The 25227-nt window shown below is 40.6% G+C and overlaps 1 protein-coding gene and 1 non-coding gene across 3 annotated transcripts in view; one reads left to right on the forward strand and one right to left on the reverse strand.

Moving 5' to 3' along the window:
• The window catches only part of SCAP (SREBF chaperone), a 73277-nt gene extending 48903 nt beyond the window's left edge, over positions 1-24374 (reverse strand). Inside the window, exon 1 of one of the 2 annotated variants that reach the window (XM_053898181.1) lies at positions 24232-24374. The gene's annotated coding sequence lies outside the window, so the exon portion shown is untranslated. Of the gene's footprint in view, positions 1-16987; positions 17013-24231 lie in introns of those variants that run through there. The other variant, XM_053898182.1, reaches the window with a different exon arrangement.
• On the forward strand, positions 15479-15580 carry LOC128775751 (U6 spliceosomal RNA). The gene has a single exon (XR_008420730.1). It is a non-coding gene; the product is annotated as a U6 spliceosomal RNA (small nuclear RNA).
• Positions 24375-25227: the final 853 nt, after the last annotated feature.

The following is a 25227-nucleotide window of genomic DNA, read 5'->3' on the forward strand; positions in this document are numbered from 1 at the left end:
TTTATTAAAATTTAATTGTAATTAAAATGGCAAAATATAGTGGTAAATAAGCGTCCGACTCCCGCTCAGGTCATGATCTTGTGGTCCGTGAGTTTGAGCCCTGCGTTGGGCTCTGTGCTGACAGCTCAGAGCCTGGAGACTGTTTCAGATTCTGTGTCTCCCTCTCTCTCTGACCCTCCCCCGTTCATGCTCTGTCTCTCTCGGTCTCAAAAATAAATAAACGTTAAAAAAAAAAAAATTAAAAAAAAAAGTATTAAAAGCAACAATACAAAAGAAGACAGTTACATACAAAGGAAATCCCATAAGGCTATCAGTAAATTTTTCAGCAGAAACTTTCTAAGCCAGAAAGGAGTGGCATGAATCAATATTCAAAGTGCTAATTGGTAAAAAACCTTCAGCCAAGAATACTCTGTCCAGCAAGGCTACCATTCGGAATATGAGAGAGAAAGAATTTCCCAGACAAACAAAAACTAAAGGAGTTCATGACCATTAACCAGCCCTGCAAGAAATACTAAGGGGGACTTTTGGAGGAGGCACCTGGAGCTCAGTTGGTTGAGTTCTGACTCTTGATCCTAGCTCAGGTCTTGATCTCAGGGTTGTGAGTTCAAGCTCCATGTTGGGCTCCATGCCCAGAGTGGAACCTACTTAAAGGGGACTTTTCTGAGTGAAAGGAAAGATGAAAAATGACAGTATGAAGATAGGAAACACAAAAGCATTAAAAATAAGTATTTCCAGGGGTGCCTGGGTGGCTCAGTTGGTTAAGTGTCTGACCTCAGCTCAGGTCATGATCTCACAGTCTGTGAGTTTGAGCCCTGCGTCAGGGTCTGTGCTGACAGCTCAGAGCCTGGAGCCTGCTTCGGAATCTGTGTCTCCCTCTCTCTCTGCCCCTCCCCTGCTCATGCTCTGTCTCTGTCTCAAAAATAAATAAAATCATTTAAAAAATTTTTTAAATAAATAAATAAATAAATAAATATTTCCAGGGGCACCTGGGTGGTTCAGTCAGTTGGGCTTCTGACTTTGGCTCAAGTCATGACCTTGCAGTTCATGGGTTCAAGCCCCACATTGGGCTCTGCGCTGACAGCTCAGAACTGGAGCCTGCTTCAGATTCTGTGTCTCCTTCTCTCTCTGCTCCTCCCCCACTCATTCTCACTCTCTCTCTCACTCTCAAAAATAAACATGAAAAAAATGTTAAATAAATATTTCTGAGCATGTCTGGGTAGCTCAGTCAGTTAAGCATTCAACTCTTGGTTTCAGCTCTTGATCTTGCAGTTTGTGAGTTCAAGGCCTGCGTCAGGCTTCAGGCTGACAGTGCAGAGCCTGCTTGGGCTTCTCTCTCCCTCTCTGCCCCTCCCGTTTGTGTGCATGTTCTCTCTCTCAAAATAAATAAACTTTAAAAAATAAATAATATTTCTGTAAAAAATCAGTCAAGGAACACAAAAAGATGTAAAATATGACATCTTACACCTAAGACATGGGGAAAAGTAAAGAATGGACTCAAATTTAAACAACCATCAACTTAATATAAGCTGCTATATGCAGAATATATTAATAGAAACTTAATGGTAACCACAAATCAAAAACCACTAATAAATATGTAAAGAATACAAAGAAAGAAATCCAAATATAGCACTAAAGAAAACCAGCATAAAGAAGATCCACATGAAAGACAGAAAGGATCGGGGAAAATCTTCACAAACAACCACAAAACAAGAAATAAAATGGCAAAAATATGTGTCTATCAATAATTACTTTAAATGCAAATGGACTAAACACTCCACTAAAAAGACATGGTGACAGAACAGATTAAAAAAAAAAAAGACCCATCTATATGTTGCCTAAAAGAGACTCATTTTAGACCTAAAGACACCTGCAGACTGGAAAGTGAGGAGATGGAGAAACATTTGTCACGCAACGGCTGTCAAAAGAAAGCCGGAGTAGCAATACTTACATCAGACAAAATAGACATAAAAACAAAGACTGTAATAAGAGATAAGAAAACTACATAACGATAAAGAGGAAAATCCAACAAGAAAATATAACAATTATAAATACTTATGCACCCAACATGGCAACATCCAAATACGTGAAACAGTTAACAAACATAAAAGAACAAACCAATAATAATATAGTAACAGTAGGAGACTTTAGCACCCTTCTTCCATAATGGACAGATCATCTAAACAGAAAATCAACAAGCAAACAATGGCTTTGAATGACACACTGGGCCAGGTAGATCTAACATATCTATTCAGAACATTCCATCCTAAAGCAGCAGACTACACATTCTTTTCAAGTGCATATGGAACATTCTCCAGAGAAGATCACATATTAGGCCACAAAACAAGCCTCAACAGATTAAAAAATACGAGGGGCGCCTGGGTGGCTCAGTCGGTTGAGAGACTGACTTCAGCTCAGGTCATGATCTCATGGTTTGTGAGTTCGAGCCCCGCATCGGGCTCTGTGCTGGCAGCTCAGAGCCTGGAGCCTGCTTCTGATTCTGTGTCTCCCTCTCTCTCTGCCCCTGCCTCACTCATGCTCTGTCTCTCTCTGTCTCAGAAATAAATAAACATTAAAAAAAAAATTCAAAAATACGGAAGTTATACCATGCACCTTTTCTGATCACAACACTATGAAACAAGAAGTCAACCACAAGAAAAAATCTGGAAAGACCACAAATATATAGAGTTTAAATAACATGCAACTTAGGGGTGCCTGAGTGGCTCAGTCAGTTAAGCAACCGACCCTTGATCTCAGTTCAGGTCTTAAATTCAGGATCATGAGTTCATGCCCCACACTGGACTCCATGCTGGGCATGAAGTCTACTTAAAAAAAAAAAAAAAAATGCAACTAAACAATGAATGAGGGGTGCCTGGCTGGCTCAGCCAATGGAGCATGCGACTCTTGATCTCTGGGTTGTAAGTTTGAGCCCCATGTTCAATATAGAGATTATCTAAAAATTAAAAAATCTTTAAAAAAAATCAATGAGTCAACCAGAAAACAAAAGAAGAAATTATAAAGTACATGGAGAGGCACCTGGGTGGCTCGGCTGAGGGTCCAACTTTGGCTCAGGTCATGATCTCACAGTTGGTGAGTTTGAGTCCCATGTCAGGCTCACTGTTGTCAGTACAGAGCCTACTTTAAGATCCTCTGTCCCCCTCTCTCTGCCGCTCCCCTGCCCATGCTCTCACTCTCAAAAAATAAAAAAGTAAAGATTAAAAGTACATGGAAACAAATGAAAATGAAAACACAATGGTTCAAAACCTTTGGGATGTATCAAAAGCTGTTGTAAGAGGGAAGTTTACAGCAATACAGGTCTACCTCAGGAAGCAAGAAAAATCTCAAATAAATAACCTAACTTTACAGCTAATGGAGCCAGAAAAAGAACAACAAAACCTAAAACCAGCAGAAGAAAGGAAATGATAAAGATTAGAGCAGAAATAAATGATACAAGGGCGCCTGGATGACTTAGTTGATTAAGTGGCCAACTTTAGCTCAGGTCATGATCTTGCAGTTCATGAGTTTAAGCCCTGCATTGGGCTCTGTGTTACAGCTCAGAGCTTATAGCCTGCTTTGGATTCTGTGTTGCCCTCTCTTTCTGCCCCTTCCCCGCTCACACTCTGTTTCTCTCTCAAAAATAAACAAACATTAAAAAAAACTTTTTTAATTTAAAAAAAGAGGAATAAATGATACAGAAATTTAAAAAACAATAGATCAATGAAACCAGGAACTGGTTCTCTAGGGGGGAAAAAAAAATCAATAAAACTGATAAACTTCTAGCCAGACTTATCAAGGGAAAAAAAAGGACCCAAATACATAAAATCACAAATGAGACAGGAGAATAACAAATACCACAGAAAAGAGAATATTATGAAAAATTACATAACAACGAATCAGACAAGCTAGAAAAAATGGGTAAATTATTAGAAACATAGAACCTACCAAAACTGAAACGGGAAGAAAAAGAATATTTGAACTAATTACCAGCAAAGAAATTGAATTAGTAATCCAAAAACTCATAAAAAAAAAATCTAGGCCCAGACTGCCTCACAGGTGAATTCTACCAAACACTGAAAGAAGAGTTAATACCTATTCTTCTCAAACTATTCCAAAAAACAGAAGAGGGAAGAAAAACTTGCAAACTTATTCCACGAGGCCAGCATTACCCTGATATCAAAACCAGATAAAGACACCACAAAAAAAAAGTAGAACTACAGGCCAATATCCCTGACGAACACTGATGCAAAAATCCTCAACAAAATAATAGCAAACCAAATCCAAAAATACATTTAAAAAATCATTCAAGGGCATCTGGGTGGCTCAGTTGGTTAAGTGTCCAACTCTTGGTTTCGGCTCAGGTCACAATCTTGTGGTTTCGTGAGTCCAAGCCCCGCACCAGGCTCTGCACTGGCAGCGTGGAGTCTACTTGGGATTCTCTCTCCCTCCCTCTCTCTGCTCCTTCCCAACTAGCACTCTCTCTCAAAATAAATAAACAAACTTAAAAGAAAAAAAATCATTCACCACGATCAAGTGGAATTTATTCCTGAGTTGCAAGGGTGGTCCAATATTCCCAAATCAATCAATGTAATATATCACATCAATAACAGAAAGATATAAGAACCATATGATCACTTCAATCGATGCAGGAAAAGCATCTGACAAGGTACAACACCCATTCAAGATAAAATCCCTCAACAAAGTAGGTTTAGAGGGAACATACCTCAACATAAAAACATGTTGTTTTTATGAAGCCATGTGTGAAAAACTCACAGCTAATATCATTCTCAATGGGGAAAAACTGACAGCCTTTCCCCTAAGGTCAGGAACAACACAAGGATGTCCACTCTCACCATTTTTATTAAACATAGTACTGAAATTCCTAGTCACAGCAATCAGACAGCAAAAAGAAATAAAAAGCATCCAAATCAGCAAGGAAGAAGTCAAACTTTTACTAGTTGCAGATAACATGATACTATATGTAGAAAACCCAAAAGACTCCACCCCAAAACTGCTAGAACTCATAAATGAATTCAGTAGAGCTGCAGAATACAAATTCAATATACAGAAATCTGTCGCATTTCTATACATCAGTAATGAAGTAGCAGAAAAAGAAATTAAGAAAATCCCATTTATCAGACTTCCAGCTGTATTACAAAGCTATAATCATCAAGACAGTATGGCACCGGCACACAAACAGACACTCAGATCAATGGAACAGACTAGAGAACCCAGAGATGGACCCACAAATATATGGCCAACTAATCTTTGACAAAGCAGGGAAGCATATCCAATGGAATAAAGACAGTCTCTTCAGCAAATGGTGCTGGGAAAACTCGACAGCGACATGCAGAAAAATGAACTTGGACCACTTTCTTACACCATGAGAAATATAAACTCAAAATGGATGAAAGACCTAAATGTAAGACAGGAAGCCATCAAAATCCTCGAGGAGAAAGCAGGCAAAAACCTCTTTGACCTTGGCCACAGCAACTTCTTATTCAACACGTCTCCAGAGGCAAGGAAAACAAAAGCAAGATGAACTATTGGGACCTCATCAAAATAAAAAGCTTCTCCACAGCTTAGGAAACAATCAGCAAAACTAAAAGGCAACTGAGAGAATGGGAGAAGATATTTGCAAAGGACATATCAGATAAAAGGTTAGTATCCAAAATCTATAAAGAACTTACCAACTCAACACCCAAAAAACAGAATAAAGAAATGGGCAAAAGACATGAATAGACACTTCTCCAAAGAAGACATCCAGATGGCCAACTGACACATGAAAAAATGCTCCACATCACTCATCATCAGGGAAATACAAATCAAAAGCACAATGAGATACCGCCTCACAACTGTCAGAATGGCTAACATTAACAACTCAGGGAACAACAGATGTTGGCAAGGATGTGGAGAGAAAGGATCTCTTTTGCACTGCTGGTGGGAATGCAAACTGGTGCAGCCACCCTAGAAAACAGGATGGAGGTTCCTCAAAAAAACAAAAATAGAACTACCCTATGACCCAGCAATTGCACTAGTAGGCATTTATCCAAGGGATACAAGTGTGCTATTTCAAAGGGGCACATGCACCCCCATGTTTATAGCAGCACTATCAACAATAGCCAAAGTATGGAAAGAGCCCAAATGCCCACTGATGGATAAGTGCGTAAAGAAGATGTGGTATATATATATACAATGGAGTATTGCTTAGCAATCAAAAAGAATGAAATCTTGCCATTTACAACTATGTGGATGGAACTAGAGGGTATTATGCTAAGTGAATCAGAGAAAGACAAATAGCATATGACTTCACTCATGAGGACTTTAAGATACAAAACAGATAAATATAAGGGAAGGGAAGCAAAAAATAATATAAAAACAGGGAGGGGGACAAAAACATAAGAGACTCTTAAATATGGAGAACAAACAGAGGGTTACTGGAGGGGTTGTGGGAGGGGGGATGGGCTAAATGGGTAAGGGGCATTAAGAAATCTACTCCTGAAATCATTGTTGCACTATATGCTAACTAATTTGGATGTAGTTTAAAAAATAAATTAAATTTAAAAAATAATCCCATTTACAACTGCACCCCAAATAAGAAGATACCTAGGAATAAACCTAATCAAAGAGGTGAAAAACCTATCACTCTGAAAACTGTAACCACCGATGAAGGAAATCCAAAATGACACAAAGAAATGAAAAAAAATTCCATGCTCATAGACTGGAAGAACAAATATTGTTAAAATGTCTATACTACCCAAAGCAATCTACACATTTAATGTACTCTCTATCAAAATACCAACAGAAATTTTCACAAAACTAGAACAATCCTAAAATTTGTATGGAACCACAAAAGACCCTGAATAGCCAAAGCAATCTTGAAAAAGAAAAGCAAAGCTAGAGGCATCATAATTCCAGACTTAAAGTTACATTACCAAGCTGTAGTAATCACAAAGTACTGGCACAAAAATAGGCACATAAATCAATGGAACAAAATAAAAAATCTAGAAATAAACCCGTAAGTATATTGTCAATTAATCTTTGACAAAGCAGGAAAGAACATGCAATGGGAAAAAGGTCTCTTCAACAAATGGTGTTGGGAAAACTGGATAGCAACATGTGGAAGAATGAAACTGGACCATTTTCTTCCACCACACACAAAAATAAATTCAAAATGGATGAAAAACCTACATGTGAGGTCTGAAACCATAAAAATCATACAGAAGAGGGGTGCCTGGGTGGCTCAGTTGGTTAAGCGTCTGACTTTGCCTCAGGTCATGATCTTGCAGTCTGTGAGTTCGAGTCCCACATCAGGCTCTGGGCTGACAGCTCAGAGCCTGGAAGCCTGCTTCAGATTCTGTGCCTCCCTCTCTTTCTGCCCCTCCCCCACTCATGCTGTCTCAAAAATAAATTAACATTAATTTTTTTTTAATCCTACAAAAGAGCACAGGCAGTAATTAATCTGATATCAGCTTTAGCAGCTTTTTTTTTTTTTTTTTTTTTTTTAAGATATGTCCCCTGGGGCAAGGGAAGCAAAAGCAAAACTAAACTATTGGGACATCAAAATAAAAAGCTTCTGCACAGCAAAGGAAACAATCAACAAAACTAAAAGGCAACCTACAGGATGGGAGAAGACATTTGCAAATGACCTATCTGCTAAAGGGTTAGTATCCAAAATATATTAAGAACTTATAAAACCCAACACCCAAAAAACTAATCCAATTTAAAAATGGGCACAAGACATGAAGCGACACTTCTCCAAAGAAGACATTCAGATGGCCAACAGACCAACAGGCCAACATAAAAAAAATGCTCATTGTCACTTATCAGGGAAATGCAAATCAAAACTACAATGAGATATCATCTCACACCTGTCAGAATGGCTAAAATCAAAAACACAAGAAACAACAGATTTTGGCAAGGATATGGAGAAAAAGAAACCCTCTTGCAGTGTTGGTGGGAATGCAAGCTGGTGCAGCCACTGTGGAAAAGAGTACGGAGGTTCCTCAAAAAATTAAAAATAGAACTACCCTACAATCCAGCAATTTCACTACTGTGTATTTACTCAACAAATACAAAAACACGAATTCAAAGAGATATATGCACCCCTATGTTTACAGCAGCATTATTTAGAATAACCAAGATATGGAAGTAGCTAAGTGCCCATCGACAGATGAACACATAAAGATATGGTATATATACACAATGGAATATTCAGCCATAAAAAAAAAAAAAAAAAGAATGAAATCTTACCATTTGCAATAACATGGACAGAGCCAGAGAGTATAATGCTAAGTGAAATAAGTCAGAGAACCATATGATTTCACTCATATGTGGAATTTAAGAAACAAAACAAACTAGCAAAAGGGAAAAAGAGACAAACCAAGAAACAGACTCTTAACTATAGAGAGGAGGGATGAGGAGAAGAGTGAAATAAGTAATGGGGATTAAGAAGTGCACTTGTGATGAGTACTGGGTGATTCAGATAAAGATTTAGGACAAACAAACAAAAAACCACAAAGTATCGTAAGGAAAAACTGCCAACCAAGAATATCCAACAAAGGTGTCTTTCAGAAATGAAGGAAAGGGGTACCTGGGTGGCTCAGTCGGTTAAGCGTCTGACTTCAGCTCACGTCACGGATCTCACTGTCCGTGAATTCGAGTCCTACATCCAGCTCTGTGCTGACAGCTCAGAGGCAGGAGCCTGCTTCAGATTCTGTGCCTCCCTCTCTCTCTGCCCCTCCCCAACTCTCACTCTGTCTCTATCACAAAAGTAAATAAAAATTTAAAAATTTAAAAAAAAAAAAGCAATGAAGGAGAGATAAAGATTTTCATGGATAAACAAAAGTTCAGAGAATTCATCACCATTAGACCTGACTTACAAGCAATGCTCAAAGCAGTTCTTCAGCCAATATGAAAGGATACTAACCAGGAAAAGGAAAACATACCCCGGGTAAAGGCAAGTATACCATCAAATTCAGAATATGGTGGTTTGCTAATCACTTAACTCTAATATAAAAGTTAAGGGGTGCCTGGGTGGCTCAGTCGGTTAGTCTTCCAACTTCAGCTCAGGTCATGATCTCACAGCTCTTGAGTTCGAGCCTCCTGTCGGGCTCTGTGCTGACAGCCTGCTTCAGATTCTGTCTCCCTCTCTTTCTGCCCCTCCCCCATCTGCACTCTCTCTCTCAAAAATAAACATTAAAAAAATTGTTTTAAGTTAAAAGACAAAACTATTAGTAACTGTAGCTCTAATAATTTGCGAACAGATTTTTAAAAAACATACAAATGGCCAACAGGTACATGGAAAGGTGCTCAACATCCCTAATCATCAGGGAAATGCAAATCAAAACCACAAGTTATAACCTCACACCTGTTAGGATGGCTTTTATTTAAAAAGACAATAGATAACATGTTGGGAAAGATGTGGAGAAAAGGGAATCCTTGTACACTGTTGGTGGAAATGTAAACTGGTATAGTCATTAAGCAAAACAGTATGAAAGTTCCACAAAAATTAAAAAAAAAAAAAACAAACTATCTTATAATCTAACAATCCTACTTCTGGGTATATCCAAAGGAAACAAAATCATTATCTTAAAGAGCTATCTGCATCTCCATGTTCAGTACAACAGTATTCACAAGAGTCAAGATATGGAAACAACCTAAATGTGAACAGAGAAGTGGATAAAGATGATGTTGTACATATATACAATGAAATATTATCCAGCCATAAGAAACAAATCCTGTCATTCACATTGTACACACACACACACACACACACACAAAGATACAAACTTCAGCTACATATTTATATCCTTTTCAACCCCAAAGGTAAAATCAAGTCCAATGAGAACACATTAGAATAATTTCCATCAAAGTCAAAGGCCAAACAAGCCTATCCCTTTTACTACTGTTGTAGAGGTACGAGCTGTCACAATTAGGTGATTGAAAGAAAACACAGGAATGTAAATGTAAAAGAAAAAGTAAAATGACCATTATTTGCAGATGACATTATTATATACCTAGAGAGTCAACTAAAAACCTTTATAGTTTTGTAATCAGGTAAGGTGGTGAAAATTAATACACAGAAAATAATGCCTTCACATACACCATCAACAAGAAGGTAGAAGATAAAATGCTTCAATACCACCAAAAACAAAGAAAAAGACCTGATAATAAACTTAACAAGAAATGCCAAGAAATCTCTCAAACTCTGAGGGACACAGAAGAAGGCTTGAGCAAAGAGAAAGGCATACAATCTTCTCAGTGGGAAAGACTCATCACCTAAATGTCATTCTTCCTACATTAACCTAAAAATGTAACACCGTACCAATAAAAACAAAAAGGATTTTTTTGAAACAGGCAAATTTACCTTAAAGTTCATATAGTAAAACATAGCCAAGAAAATTCTGAAAATTAAAGGTAATGAATGAGAATTCACTTTACCAAATATCAAAACATGCTCTAAAGCTAAAATTAAAATGTGTACTAAAACATAAATACACAGATTGACGTACAGAATTGAAAGTCCAGAAATACACCCAAATGTATATGATATGTGGCAAAGTATATCACATATAGTAAAGGATATTTGAACAAGTGCAAGAAAGATGACCTGTTTAATACAAGGCATTGCAACAAATGGGTGGCCATTTGGGAAAAAATTAAGTTGGACCCACACTTTTCACCAAAATAAATTCCAAATGGATAAGAGATTTAAAGGTAAATAATGAAATTCTAAAAGTACTTTAAGGAACCACAGGATAATTTTTCATACTCTTCTACTAGGGAAGATCTTTCTAGGTATGATAGAGAACCAAGAAGCCTTAAAAGTTCAATGAGTAGGACCTAATTAAGAACTAGAGGGTATTCATGCCATGTGAAATAAGTCAGTCAGAGAAAGACAGGTATCATATGATTTCACTCATATGTGCAATTTGAGAAACTCGACAGATAACATAGGGGAAGGGAAGAAAAAAAATAAGATCAAAATAGAGGAGGCGGCAAACCATAAAAGACTCTTAAATACAGAGAACAGAGTTGCTGGAGGAGAGGTGGGTCGTGGGATGGGTTAAACGGGTGATGGGCATTAAGAAGGGCACTTTTCAGGATGAGCACTAGATGTCATATGTAAGAGATGAATTGCTGGGTTCTACTCCTGAAGCCAAGACTACACTGTATGTTAACTAACATGAATTTAAATTAAAATTTTTTTCATGACAAAATCATTCTAAATAAAAAGATAAATAACAATCTGGAAAAATATAACTGCAAGTTATATCATTAGCAAGGTGCTAAGTTCCTTCATATACAAAAAATTTTTACAAAATCAATTTTAAAAACACCAAAGCCCAGGGGCGCCTGGGTGGCTCAGTCGGTTGAGCGTCCGACTTCACCTCGGGTCATGATCTCACAGTCTGTGAGTTCGAGCCCCGCGTCGGGCTCTGTGCTGACAGCTCAGAGCCTGGGGCCTGTTTCAGATTCTGTGTCTCCCTCTCTCTCTGACCCTCCCCCATTCATGCTCTGTCTCTCTGTCTCAAAAATAAATAAAAAACGTTAAAAAAAAAAAAACAAAAAAAAACAAAAAAAAAAAAACCCAAAGCCCAGGGTGCCTGGGTGGCTCAGTCAGTTAAGTGTCTGACTCAGTTTTGGCTCAGGTCACCATCTCACGGTTTGTGAGTTCAAGCCCCACATCAGGCTCCGCACTGACAGTATGAAGCCTGCTTGGGATTCTCTCTCCCTCTCTCTCTGCCCTTCCCCCACTCATGTTCTCTCTCTAAATAAATTTTAAAAAATAATAAATACACCAAAGCCCAATAGAAATATGGGCAAAGGATATGAACAACTTATTCACAGAAAAGAAAATGGAAAACAGTCCTTCAACCTTATAGCAACAGGAGAGATACAAATTAAAACTACACCTGATAGGAGTGTTCACTCTACTACTCTTTTAACTTTTCTATAGGTTGAACTAAGCTTGGAAGAAAAAACATACAGAGGAATAATTTTTTCACCTATCAAACTGGCAAAGATCAAACTGTGCTATCACAGTGCCGGTGAGGCCACCGCCACACACAGCTGAGGAGCATACTGGACACAGCCTCTATGGAGGTTTATCTGCGAAGAGCTATTAAAATTGCAAAAGCACATACTCATCAACCCAGCAATCCTGCCTCTGCTAAGTGACCAGACAGATGCACTTGGCCACGCATCAAATGATGCCTACAGAAGTGTTTCTGCACTAGCAAAATTGACAACACCTTACATGTCCATCAACAGAGCTCTGGCTAAATAAAGGTATATCCTGACAATGGAAAATTATCCAGTTGTGAAAGACAATGAGAAAGTTCTTATGTATCGATAATGAACTATCACAAACAGAGAGAGAAAAAAGCAAGGGATATAGTGGGCTACTTTCATGTAAAAGCAAAGAACTCTCTGTGTATCTGCCTGTATTATGCAAAGAACACCCCTGCACAGATACTGGAGAACTGGTAACACTGGCTGCCTCTAGGGAGAGGATGCGGTGGCCAGTGCAAGATGGAAGGGAAACTTCCCTGTGTATACTCTGTTGTTCCTTTTGAATTTTGTGCCATGTGAATGTATTACTGCACTGAAAAGCTAAAATTAAAAATAATGAACAATGCTTCCCTGTGGAAGCAGCAGTCTTCCCTGAATTTCTGTCACTGTGTATTTCCCCCATGCCTGTGTTCGTTCTGACTCTCTGAGCCTCCTCTGATTGATTATGGTCCCTTTGGGAAGAAGGTCACAGCTGAATCGCCTTTGTGTTCCCTAGAGTACCCAGCATCTCATTTGGTGCCGAGCGGAAAGTCACTGCAAGTCTGTTCACTGTGCTAAACTAGTCCACTGGTGCAAACAATTCATCCTTGGGGGAAAGAAGATTTTTCTGAAAGTTGTTTTGCAAGGCGGCCCAATGATAAGGACAGGAAATTCTGCTTCTGAAAGCATCAAAATTAGCCAAACAATCCAGAGAATTCTCAGCAGACCAAGTTAAAAGTAAATGAACAGAGAGAGGAGTTTCACTTCATGAATGAAAGCTGATTTCAGAGAACTTGAAGCCTGAAAATACATATATATTCAAGAGGATGATTACTGCCACATTTAGAGTAATTGTTAGGATGGCAGAGCAATACCCAGATCGAAGGGAAGACCAAATTATATTAACTGGTTGTGATGGTCATCACAAGTAACCACGTACATGATGCCGACTCTCTTCACAACTGGACAACAACAAATATATTACAGATTTTCTTCCACAGTGCCAGCTACCACATTCTTATTCCCTTCTGACCTGGTCAGGAAGGACTAACAAAGGGACTGAACTGACCCCTGCTAAGAATGTGGGCAAAGAATTTGTTTTAAACCTAGAAGCAACCCAGGAACCCAATGGGACAGCCCAGTCATTTCATAAGACTTCTGGCTGAGGGGGAGGGTGCCCTCAGTCTCAGTCCCAGCAGGTGCTGGCAGGAGCATGGCGAGGACCAGCCGCCTGCTCCCAGCTAACCGTGGGCAAGCACAGCCATATATATCCACACAGGACAGAGGCCCCTTGCCTGGTTTCCTGACAGAAGTGTGGCCTGATGGAGGGCACCACGGTTCTTGATAGCTTACCCTAAAGTGAGAGTGTGAAGAGACTCTTTTTCGTTACTGTCACAAAAGCTTTTAATATAAACGCTACACAGAAAATGGTTTCATTCCCAACATAAATCTGCAAAAGCACTGTGAGAGAGAGCTTGAGATGAAGTTCACCTGGAGCTCTTCTCCTTGACACAGCCATTTTCAAAAAATGGTGCTGGGAAAACTGGACAGCCACTATGCAAAATAGTTAGATGGGACCATTACATCACATATAAAAATTCAAAATTCATCAAAGACCTAAACAAAGAGCTAAAACTATAAAACTCTTAAAAGAAAGTAGAGTAAAAGCTTCAGAATACTGGATTTGACAAAAATTTCTTGAATATGACACCAAAAGCACAGGCAGAAAAAAAAACTGGACCTCAAAAACTGAATTTTTGTGCATCAAAGGAAGCTATTGAGTGAAAAGACAACCCACAGAGTGGGAAAAAGTAATCATACCTGATAGGGACTTAATATCTAGAACACATAAAAAAACTTTTATAACTTGGCAACAAAAAACCAAAAAAGCCTATTCAAAAATGGGAAAAGGACTTGAATAGACATTTCTCTAGGGAAGATATACTAATGGCCAAGAGGCACATGAAAAGATGCCCAACACCACTAATCATTAGGGAATGCAAATTAAAACCATAATGACAGTGGGGTGCCTGAGTGGCTCAGTCACTTAAGTGTCCGACTTCAGTTCAGGTCATGATCTCGCGGTTCATGGGTTCAAGCCCCACGTCGGGCTCTGTGTTGCTAGCTCGGAGCCTGGAGCCTGCTTCAGATTCTGTGTCTTCCTCTCTCTGCCCCTCCCCCACTCGCACTCTGTCTCTGTCTCCAAAAAAATGAGAAAAAAAAATTAAAAACAAAAACCATAATGAGATATCACTTCACATCCACAAGCATAGCTATTATTAAAAAATAAAAACAGGGGCACCTGGGTGGCTCAGTCAGTTAAACGTCCGACTCCTGATCTCGGCTCAGGTCATGATCTGGCGGTTCATGGGTTCAAGTCCCATGTCAGGCTCTGTGCTGACAGTGCAGAGCTTGCTTGGGATTCTTTCTCCCCCTGTCTATCTGCCCCCGCTCTGCACGCATGCCCTCTCCCTCTGTCTCTCCCTCTCTCTCAAAAATAAGTCAACATTTAAACATCTTTAAAAATAATAAACAAAAACAAATAAAAATGGAAAGTAACGTTGCCAAGGATGTGGAGCAACTGGGAACCCTTGTAAGTTACTGGTACAAAGTAAAATGGGGCAGCCACTGTGGAAAACAATCTAGCAGTTCCTCAAAAAGTTAAATACAGAATTACCATATGTTCCAGCAATTCCTCCCCTGGGTATATATCCAAAGAACTGAAAGTAGGGATTTGAACAGATATCTGTACAGTCACGTTTATAGCAGCATTATTCACAATAGGCAAAGGGACAAACAGCCCAAATGTCTGCCGACAGATAAAGAGATAAATAAAATGTGGATATACATACAAGAGAATATTTGGAAAATATTCCAAAAGGAATGAAAAGAAAATGAAATTCTGACACATGATACAACATGGATGAACAATGTTCACTATGTTAAGTGAAATAAGCCACATATAAAAGGACAAACACAGTATGATTCCACTTATACGAGGAACTTAGAATAGGCAAATTCATAGAAACAGAAAGGAGAATAGTGGTTGCCAGGGGTAGGAGGAGGGAAGAATGGGAAGTTGTTTAATGAGTACAGAGTTTGTGTTTGGAATGATGAAAAAGTTCTGGAAATGGACAGTGGTGATGGTTGTACAATACTGTGAATATATCTGATGCCACTGAAAGGTACACTTAAAAATGGTTAAAATGGTGCTTCAGCAGTAACATATGGTAATACTGAAATGACAGAGAAGATCAGCATAGCCCTGTGCAAGGATGACACACAAATTTATGAAGCATTCCATGTATTAAAACAAACAAAAAAAATGGTTAGGGGTGCCTGGGTGGCTCAGTCTGTTAAGTGTCCAACTTTGGCTCAGGTCACGATCTCGTGGTTCACGAGTTCAAGCCCCATGTCAGGCTCTGTGCTGACAGCTCAGAGCCTGGAGCCTGCTTCGGATTCTGTCTCTCCCTCTCTCTCTGCCCCTTCCCTGTTCACAGTCTGTCTTTCTCTCTCAAAAATAAACATTAAAAAAAATTTAATGGTTAAAATGATAAATTTTATGTTATGTATATTTTATCACAATAAAAAAAAAACTCATCAAATAATTTAGAAAAGGGGTGCCTGGGTGGTTCAGTTGGTTAAGCATCCAACTCTTGATTTTTGACTCAGGTCATGATCTCATGGTTATGAGATCAAGCCCCATGTTGGGTTCCGTGCTGAGTGTGGAGCCTGCTTGGGATTCTCTCTCTGCTCCCTTGCTTGCACGCATGTATGCTCTCTCTCAAAGTAAAAAAAAAAAAAACATTTTTTTAAATGTAAAAAAAATTAAAATTAAAAAGTTAAAAATAAAGCAATTTAGAAAGAAAAAATGAAAATATAAAAAGAGGAAGACTGAAAGATACAGATGAAGCAAGACTGCCCTGAGTTAATTAGTAAACAACAGATATAACTGAATAATAGGCACACAAAAGCTCACTGCTCTCTGCTTTTGTATATATTTGAATTTTACCATAATAAACATTAATAAACAAGGAAGTCTTTGTAATGTGCGAAACCTTTTTAGAATTTATCCCCTTACAAAATTTAGCAAGAATGAATATGCAAGGTTCAAAGACCTTCCAACTGGCTAGCTTAGTTGGAAGAGCATGCGACTCTTGATCTGGGGGTTGTGAGTTTGAGCTCCACATTGGGTAGAGATTACTAAAAAAAAATAAACTTAAAAAAAAGGGTTAAAAGACTTAAGCTTAAGGCCTAAAACTATAAAATTCTTTTCTTTATGCTTTATTTATTATTTAGAGAGAGAGAGAGAGAGAGAGAGAAAACCCCACGCACACAATCCCACAACCATGAGATCATGACCTGAGCCAAAATCAAGAGTTGGACACTCAACCAACTGAGCCACCCAGGCATCCTTATAAAATTCTTATAAGAAAACCTAGGGCAAGGGGCACCTGGCTGGCTCAGTTAACCTTACAGTCATGAGTTCAAGCCCCATGTTGGGTGTAAGATAACTTAAAAAAAAAAAAAAAATGGCAAAAGCTTCACAACATTGGACTTGGCAATGATTTCTTGGATATGACACTAAGGACACAGGCAAAAGAAAAAAACAGATTGGACTTCTTAACAATGTTAAAATTGTGTGCATCAAAATACACCAGCAACAGAGTGAAAAGGCAGCACAAAGAATGGGAGAAAATATTTACAAATCAAGTACCTGGTAAGGGATTACTATCCAGCATACACAGAGAACTCCTAAAACAACAAAAAAACAAACAATCTGATATAAAACTGGGCAAAGGACTTGAATAAACATTTCTCTACAGAAGATACACCAATGGCTAATAAGCACATAAAAAGATGCTCAACATCACTAACCATTAAGGAAATGCAAATCAAAACTACAATGAGATATCATCTCACATCCACTAGGATGGCTACCATCAAAACAAAACAAAACCCCAGAAAATAACAAGTGCTGGCAAGGATGTGGAGAAACTGGAAACCTTGTTCATTGCTAGTGATAATGTAAAATGGTACAGCCACTGTGGAAAACTGTATGATGGTTCCTTAAAAAATTAATCAAAGAATTACTATATGATCCAGCAATTCCATTTATGTATATACCCAAAACAGAAAACAGGAACTTGAATATTTGTACACCCATATCCATAACAGCATTATTCACAATATACAAAAGGTACAAACAACCCAAATATCCATCACTGGATATATGGGTAAATAAAATGTGATATATAAATTCCATTTTAACACATGCTACAACATGGATGAATCACGAGGACATCATAATAAATGAAATAGGCCAGTCACAAAAAGACAAATACTGTATGATTCCATTTATATGATGTACTTAGAGTAGACAAAATCAGAAAGTAGAATGGTGGTTGCCAGGGGCCTGGGGAAGAAGGGAATGGGAAGCTGTTCAATGGTATAGAGTCTTGGTTTTCCAAGATAAAGAGAAATGGGAGATGAACGGTATTAATGGTTGCACATTATGAATTTATTCAAACCACTGAACTGTACACTTAAAATGATTAAGATGACAAGTTTTATATTATATATATTTACCACAATAAAAAAAATTAAACAACAAAAAAGAAGGAGCACACAGAAGGGGGGGGTGGGAAGACAGGGCTAGGAGGGATTAAGTGTATTAGAAGGAAAGGAAATAGGAGGGGAACAGAGATTTGGTTACAATATAGTTACAGTAATGTTTAGAATAGGGATGAAATGTGTTTTATATATATGTATGTGTGTGTGTGTCTATATATATACATATATATATTTTTTTAATGCAGGGAGACTTTTTGTTTTAACGTTTATTTTCAAGAGACAGACAAAGACAGAGCATGAGCAAGGGAGAGGCAGGGAGAGAGAGGGAGACACAGAATCCGAAGCAGGCTCCAGGCTCCCAGCCGTCAGCACAGAGCCCGACGCGGGGCTAGAACTCACAAACTGTGAGATCATGGCCTGAGCCAAATTTGGACACTCAACTGACTGAGCCACCCAGGTGCCCCAAATGTGTTATATATGTTATGGTATAATCTAAAAGAGCAAAATAACTAGACATTAAAAAGAACATCATAAGGGGCGCCTGGGTGGCGCAGTCGGTTAAGCGTCCGACTTCAGCCAGGTCACGATCTCGCGGTCCGTGAGTTCAAGCCCCGCGTCGGGCTCTGGGCTGATGGCTCGGAGCCTGGAGCCTGTTTCCGATTCTGTGTCTCCCTCTCTCTCTCTGCCCCTCCCCCGTTCATGCTCTGTCTCTCTCTGTCCCAAAAATAAATAAAAAACGTTGAAAAAAAAAAAAAATTTAAAAAAAAAAAAAAATTAAAAAAAAAAAAAAAGAACATCATAAGCCAAAAGTAACCTTAATATAGAAAATACAAACCATAGAACTCTGAGTACAAATCAGACTCTGAACTCCCAAATAGCCAATGCAAAGAGGGAACCATTACTGACTTAGTTCACACTATACTTTAGACAAAATCAAAACAGTGGCTTCGAAGAGGCACAGTCACTCCAAGCATTAAACCTCAAGGAAATTCCAGTAGGCCTCAGAGATTTTCTTAGGGACTTCTCACACAGATCTCCATGCAAGCTGATGGGACCATGCAAAGTCAGTTTACTAAAAAACAATTGGAGGAGGGGCCAAAATTATGTTGCCTCCTAATGATCTGGCTTCACTCAAAGACAAAACACTGCCCAGAACATGTGCATTGAAACACCTTCCAGCACAGTCTCACGAATGTTTTCTCACAGTTGTGCTTGGGATGGTATTTGGGAAGTGAAAAATTCAAGATTATCCTCCCTGACAGGAATATGAGATGTAACATTCTCTGTTGTTTGCTAAAGGCAGGTCTTGATGTTTCCAACAGTTACTGGTGCAGGGATGACAAATCAAAATGGACGTCCACATCCAACCAGAGGTCAGGCCTGAAAGAAAGGACCTAATCACCCCATGGAGATGAGGCGGCATCTACATGAGCTGGTAGAGAGAAGAAGAGTTGGGTACGTCATTTTGGGGAAGATCATGAGAGCAGGGAGCTACTAAAGATTGTTGAAGAGGACCATGATTGGAGACTTTGAGTGATAGTGCAGTCTTCTGAAAGGTGCAATCCCAACCCACAGCCAAACACAGCAAGCTGCTCAAAGTTGAAAGTTACTGGGAAACATAAAAATAAATGAAATTTTAACTTTAAAAAAACAAAAATGGGGGTCCCTGGGTGGCTCAGTCGGTTACGTGTGTGACCTAAGCTCAGGTCATGATCTCGCATTCTATAGTTGGAGCCCTACGTTGAGCTCTGTGCTGACAGCTTGGAGCCTGGAGCCTGCTTCGGATTGTGTGTCTCCCTTGCTCTCTGCCCCTCCCCTGCTCATGCACGCACTCTCTCTCAAAAATAAACATTAAAAAAATGTTTTAAATGCTGTAGAATAGGGGCGTCTGGGTGGCTCAGTCAGTTGAGCGGCCGACTTCGGCTCAGGTCATGATCTCGCGGTCCGTGAGTTCGAGCCCCGCATCGGGCTCTGTGCCGACAGCTCAGAGCCTGGAGCCTGTTTCAGATTCTGTGTCTCCCTCTCTGACCCTCCCCTGTTCATGCTCTGTCTCTCCCTGTCTCAAAAATAAAAAAAATTTTTTAAATAAATGCTGTAGAATAGTGTTTTACATAAAATCATGTTTACGCAATAACAAAAAATGGATACAAGACAGTATGATCTCATTATAGAGAAAGAACACGCGAGAACAAGAAAATGAGCAAGAATAAAGCCTGCCACTGGAATTATAGGAAAAAAAAAACCTGTGCACATGCACACCTGCCTATTAACTGTTCTTCAACAGACAACTTGTATTTTTTAAACATCTCTAACCCCTCAACAAATTTAGAAATATAGGATTGCAGTAAAAAATAAAAATAGCAATATAATGAGAATGAAATTCTCAACTGAGAATTGAGAATTATGACATCATCTAAAAATAATGAGAAAACTGGCTAAGAACAAGAGCCAGTTATGTACTTGGCAAAACTATAGTATACGACTAACGCTGATGGGATTCAGTGTGAAACACGTAAGTACTGGCATCATGCTCTGGTTTTAGGTGCACTGATGGAGCCATAGCTCTCAAAGTATAGTTCCCTAGACCAGCAGCAGCACCTGGTAACTTGTTTGAAATTCAAATTCCAAGGCCTAGCTGTAAACTACAGAGTCAGGGACTGTAGTGAAGTGAGGGTAAAACCAGCCCTCCAGGTGATTCTGATTCACACTAAAGTAAGAACTGCTGGTATGAATCATGTCCCACCTGGATTTAAAAAAAAATAAATAAAAAGCTTGTCTAGCCAAAGAAATACAGTTTTTGCTCAAACCCCTTTCTGTTATTTTAACCTGAACTCCTAAACATGCACTAATCTATTCAACTGTGAAATAAGCTGGAAGTAACTTAAATATATTTTTTAAATTAGAATTCTGGAATTTCTTGTTTTAATATAATGCACCAATCACTGCAGAGGAGTGACCTGAAGAAAATCAAATCTAGTTTGTAAAAAGCGGTAAGGAATCAACGTATCTGGAATTTCAATATATCTCACTATCATCTAAAATTTGCAAATACTCTGAAGTTGCTTAACAGCTACGACTATTACAACTGCCACATTTACGTTAACTGATTGTTTTAGTGTCTCACTTCTGACATTAACAGGTTTAAAATAGAAGAGATTCAACAAAATTTTAATTTCTGAAGGGCTAGCTCAGTCACTATAGCTTCAAACTTAAAACTGCTGCTATATTTGAGACAAAGACCATTAAAATAACCATATCCTCTTTCACAAAATTGTAACTGCAACTTTTAAAATAATTTATAATTGGTTATTAATATGAAATACCATTCTCCCTCTTTATGTGGAATCACACTGAACTTCATTAAACTTCCAACTCAGGAACAAATGATTAGCACACCTTACATATTTGATACAAATGCTAAATATCAAATCAGAGGTTTCCAAATGTTTTTGATTATGAAACCCCAACAAGAATTTGAGTAAACACCCCAATATATATATACTAGTACATGTTATATGTATATACTACTATATAGTGTACATTATAAAATAACCTAATAAAAATTAACTAAAGCTAAAATAAACACGAAAGTCAGTTTTGATTTTTTTTTTCCCTGAGACCCATGTGCACCTTTGATGCATGCACTCCCCATCTTTGGACTCCACTGCAAAACTCATGTATGGGCCAGCAACCCTGCAAGCGTTCTCTGGCAGTACCCCTGACCACTCAAGTGGAAGCTGTCAAATGCAGGGCCGTCAAATGCAGTCTACTTCCTGCTGAGTTCCACATCTGAGACTTGGGTCTGTGATGCTGGCTTCTACCCTTCACCCCATCACCTTCTTCTGCTACCTCTCACCTGCCAACGGGCAACGGAGGAGACTGTGAAGCCAGCAGGCGCAAGAAGAACATAAAAGTACAGACTGTCATCAAGCAAGCCTAGGTTTGCAGAGCCTGGGCTCTGCCTCTAACTCAGCAGGTGACCCGGGGCCAGGCAGATAACATCTGTAAAACTCATCATTAAAGGGGGTGATAACAGTATCATCTCCCCCAGTTACAACGATGATTAAGTGAGATAAGCTATTATTAGAGCACCTAACACAGTATCTAGACAGTACACACGTTCAATAAATATTTCACTCAAAATTACTACTTCAGGCAGGGGGAAAAAAAAAACACGTCACCTGGACTTTGTTTCATCAGCCAACTCAGGAAGGCAGCAAGTTAAGTTACAGTGGAAGTAGCTCAAGTAGCAGGGTCTGGCAGATCTGAAGGCCTGATCCACCACTTACAAGCTGGGTGACCCTGGAAATCCACTTTCTCTACGAGAGGCAACCTTCTCATCGGCTCAAATGGAAGTGATGACATAAACCATATACAAAGTACCCGTCAGAGCCAATATAACTAACCCTGGAGACAGCAAATGGCTACCAATGGTGAGGTTAAACAAACAGCACAGAAACCTAAGTGTCATTCCACGGTCCTTAAGACACATCCATGTGCATGGCTAGATACTAAGAGAGTAAGCATCTCTAAAGTCTGCCGCCAAACATTAATAAATGCACGAGTACTGAACCCCACAGGCATGGTTTGCTTCCCAACTGGACAGTTTACTTGCTCAGGCAACTCATAATGACCCCAGGCAACTCATAGTCTTTCTGCCCACTAGGAGTAGACTTTTTATCCACCCCACAACCGTAAACTAGTCTAGACTGCTGGGATGGTGAGGGGGAGGGGGGGATACGAATGATTATAAAGCACACGGGGACCTCAGGAGACATGCTGCTTTTGCACAACAGCAAAAAAAAGAGAGAGACAGAGAGAGAGAGAGAGAGAGAGAGAGAGAGAGAGAGAGAGAGCTCTCAAACACCCAATTAGTTCATAATAAATGAGAATTAATGCTTTCAATCTATGACCAAAAGAATATTAAGATACATTTATATTTTGTTTTTTATATCATGTGCCTAGTGGGAATGCTCCAAATGTGTAAAAACACCTTAAAACCAAAACTATATTAACATTCACTTAGAAATATACAGGTCAGGGGCACCTGGGTGGCAGTTAAGCGTCTGACTTCTGCTCAGGTCATGATCTGGCAGTTGGTGTGTTCGAGCCCTACGTTGGGCTCTGTGCTGACAGCTCAGAGCCTGGAGCCTGCTTTAGATTCTGTGTCTCCCTCCCTCTCCCCCCCGCCCCCCCCCCTCACGTTCTCTCTCTCTCTCTCTCTCGCTGTCTCAAAAATGAATAAATGTTCAAAAACAATATACAGATCAGATGGCAACTACTCTTGTGGTAAGCAAAACATAGGAAGTTCAATCACTGTTGTACATCTGAAAATAATGTAACATTGCAAGTCAACCATACTCCAAAAAATTTTTATCTTAAAATGTGGCACTGTAAAAAAAAAAGGAAAGAAATAGTTCATCATTTAAGCAGCATTCAGGAACACTAGGGTGTGTTCGGCACTAACCAGACATCCTTGACCCTAGCCTTCAATCTTAGCACGATATCCTGAGACAGCAGCACACCAATAAGCCACCATATAACCAAACTCCGCAAAACGTCTGGTCGGATAAAAGAAACACAAATCTAACATCATTAAGTAAACCTTTCGTAGGTCTTTTTCACAAATATTATTACAAAATCCCCAAAGAGTGTAATCACGCAGCTCTGATTGTCACCCTAAGAGGTGGGATAGCCAGAAGCCAGACCGAGGAGAACTCCTCCCAGAACCCCCACAGGGACCCGCCGCCCCCTCCGGCCAACAGCATTTCCACCTGTACAACTTTCCGCGATTCAAACGGTCCAGGCTCCCTGCAACCGTGACATTATAAATAATCCTGTATGATATACTAAGGTAATAATAAACACGAAGCAACACGGTAAACACAGGCAACGTGATTGAGCAAAGTTTGGGCTTCGGCAAAACATAAAACTAGAAGCCAGGCAAAACCCAGCAAAGAAGCTACGTGTTGCCTCAAAACCAGAGAGCCCAAAAGAGACAGGAGTAGACAGCATGCTCTCCCCCGCACTCTAGAAAACCCAGACAGCCCCAAAGCAGGTTCTAGAAGGGGCGGCTTCCCGGGACCGCGGGCCAGGGGCCGGCCGCAACGGCGAGACCCCCTCCCCCGGTAGTGGTCACGCGGGACCAGGGGCTGGGTGGGGGCACGGGCGCGCGGGCGGGGGCGCGGCCCGGGTGGGGGTGGGGACGCGGCGGCCCGGCCCCCCTCTCCGGGCTGCGGTCTCCCGGCCCGCACGGCTGCTGGACAGCGCCCACGCCCGCGCACCAGTGCCCCCGGCGGTCCGCACCCCCGACTTCCCGGGACCGCGCGGCCGGAGGCCCGAGCCCGAGCCCGTGGACAGGCGCCGTGGGGACACGCGCGGCGGTACCTGTGGCGGCAGCAGCTCCCAGGCGGCGGTGGCGGCGGCGGCGGGGGCGGGGCGCGGCGTGCGCGCTCCCGGCCCGTGGTCCGGTGCGTGGTGCCCGCCCTCTCTATGCCGGCCGCCTGGCGCCCGCGCAGCTCTCCGCCCCTTCACCTCTCACCTCCTACCTTTCCCCTCCCGCCCTCACCGCCCTCCGCACGTGCTCCAGAGGCGCGCACATGCGTAGTCGAGCCCCGCCCGCGGCTCCCGCTTGCCCCCTGGCGGACGCCCGCCACAACACACAGAGGGAGGGAGAAGCGGCGGTCCTGGGCGGGGCGGGGCGGGGCGGGGCGTGAAGATGGGGCAGGGCCCTGAGGACTGCACCAGGGCTTTTGACAGACAGCACCTTCCAGAGAATTTATCAAGAACGTGCACCAGATGCCTATGGCCCCGTTTGGAACAGCGATAAATTAAAAACAACCATGTAGATGCACAACAAATACATATGGCTGGAATAACTTCTGTCCATAAAACAGATTTCCCTACAGCCTTTTTAAAGGATAAGTTTTATGAATATTTACTGATGTTGAAACCTGTTCTTGAAAGATGGTTCAAAATGAGCTGTGCAGTACGATCTCATTTTTGTGAAAAGTCATCCACAGAGAAGGAAGACTCTGGGTGCTGCTGATGTGTGGTGGGCAGATATGATTGAGTGGCGGGCGGGTTTAGGGTGCTGGGCTTTCCTATCCGCCGAGGGGCATTTAACCATTCATTTTACACATACTGTGTGTCTTTGTTGGAACCGCACATCTGCGTCCACTGAGTTTTTTACTATGTGCCGGGTGCTGAGCTGAGCATGCATCTGAGCGTCCCGAAAGCCCTTACATAGGGCTCCTTACTGGGTCTCACACAAGCGGAACAGGAGGGGCCTTCGCCCGCGCTGGGGACACAGCCCAGCGCTGACCGTCCTGGGATGCTGCGCGCTGCGACTGCCCGGGGCCCACGCGCAGGGACCTGGATCGC

The sequence above is a fragment of the Panthera pardus genome, unplaced genomic scaffold (assembly GCF_024362965.1).
Source record: "Panthera pardus isolate Hobbes unplaced genomic scaffold, ASM2436296v1 HiC_scaffold_8, whole genome shotgun sequence".
NCBI classification, from domain to species: domain Eukaryota; kingdom Metazoa; phylum Chordata; class Mammalia; order Carnivora; family Felidae; genus Panthera; species Panthera pardus.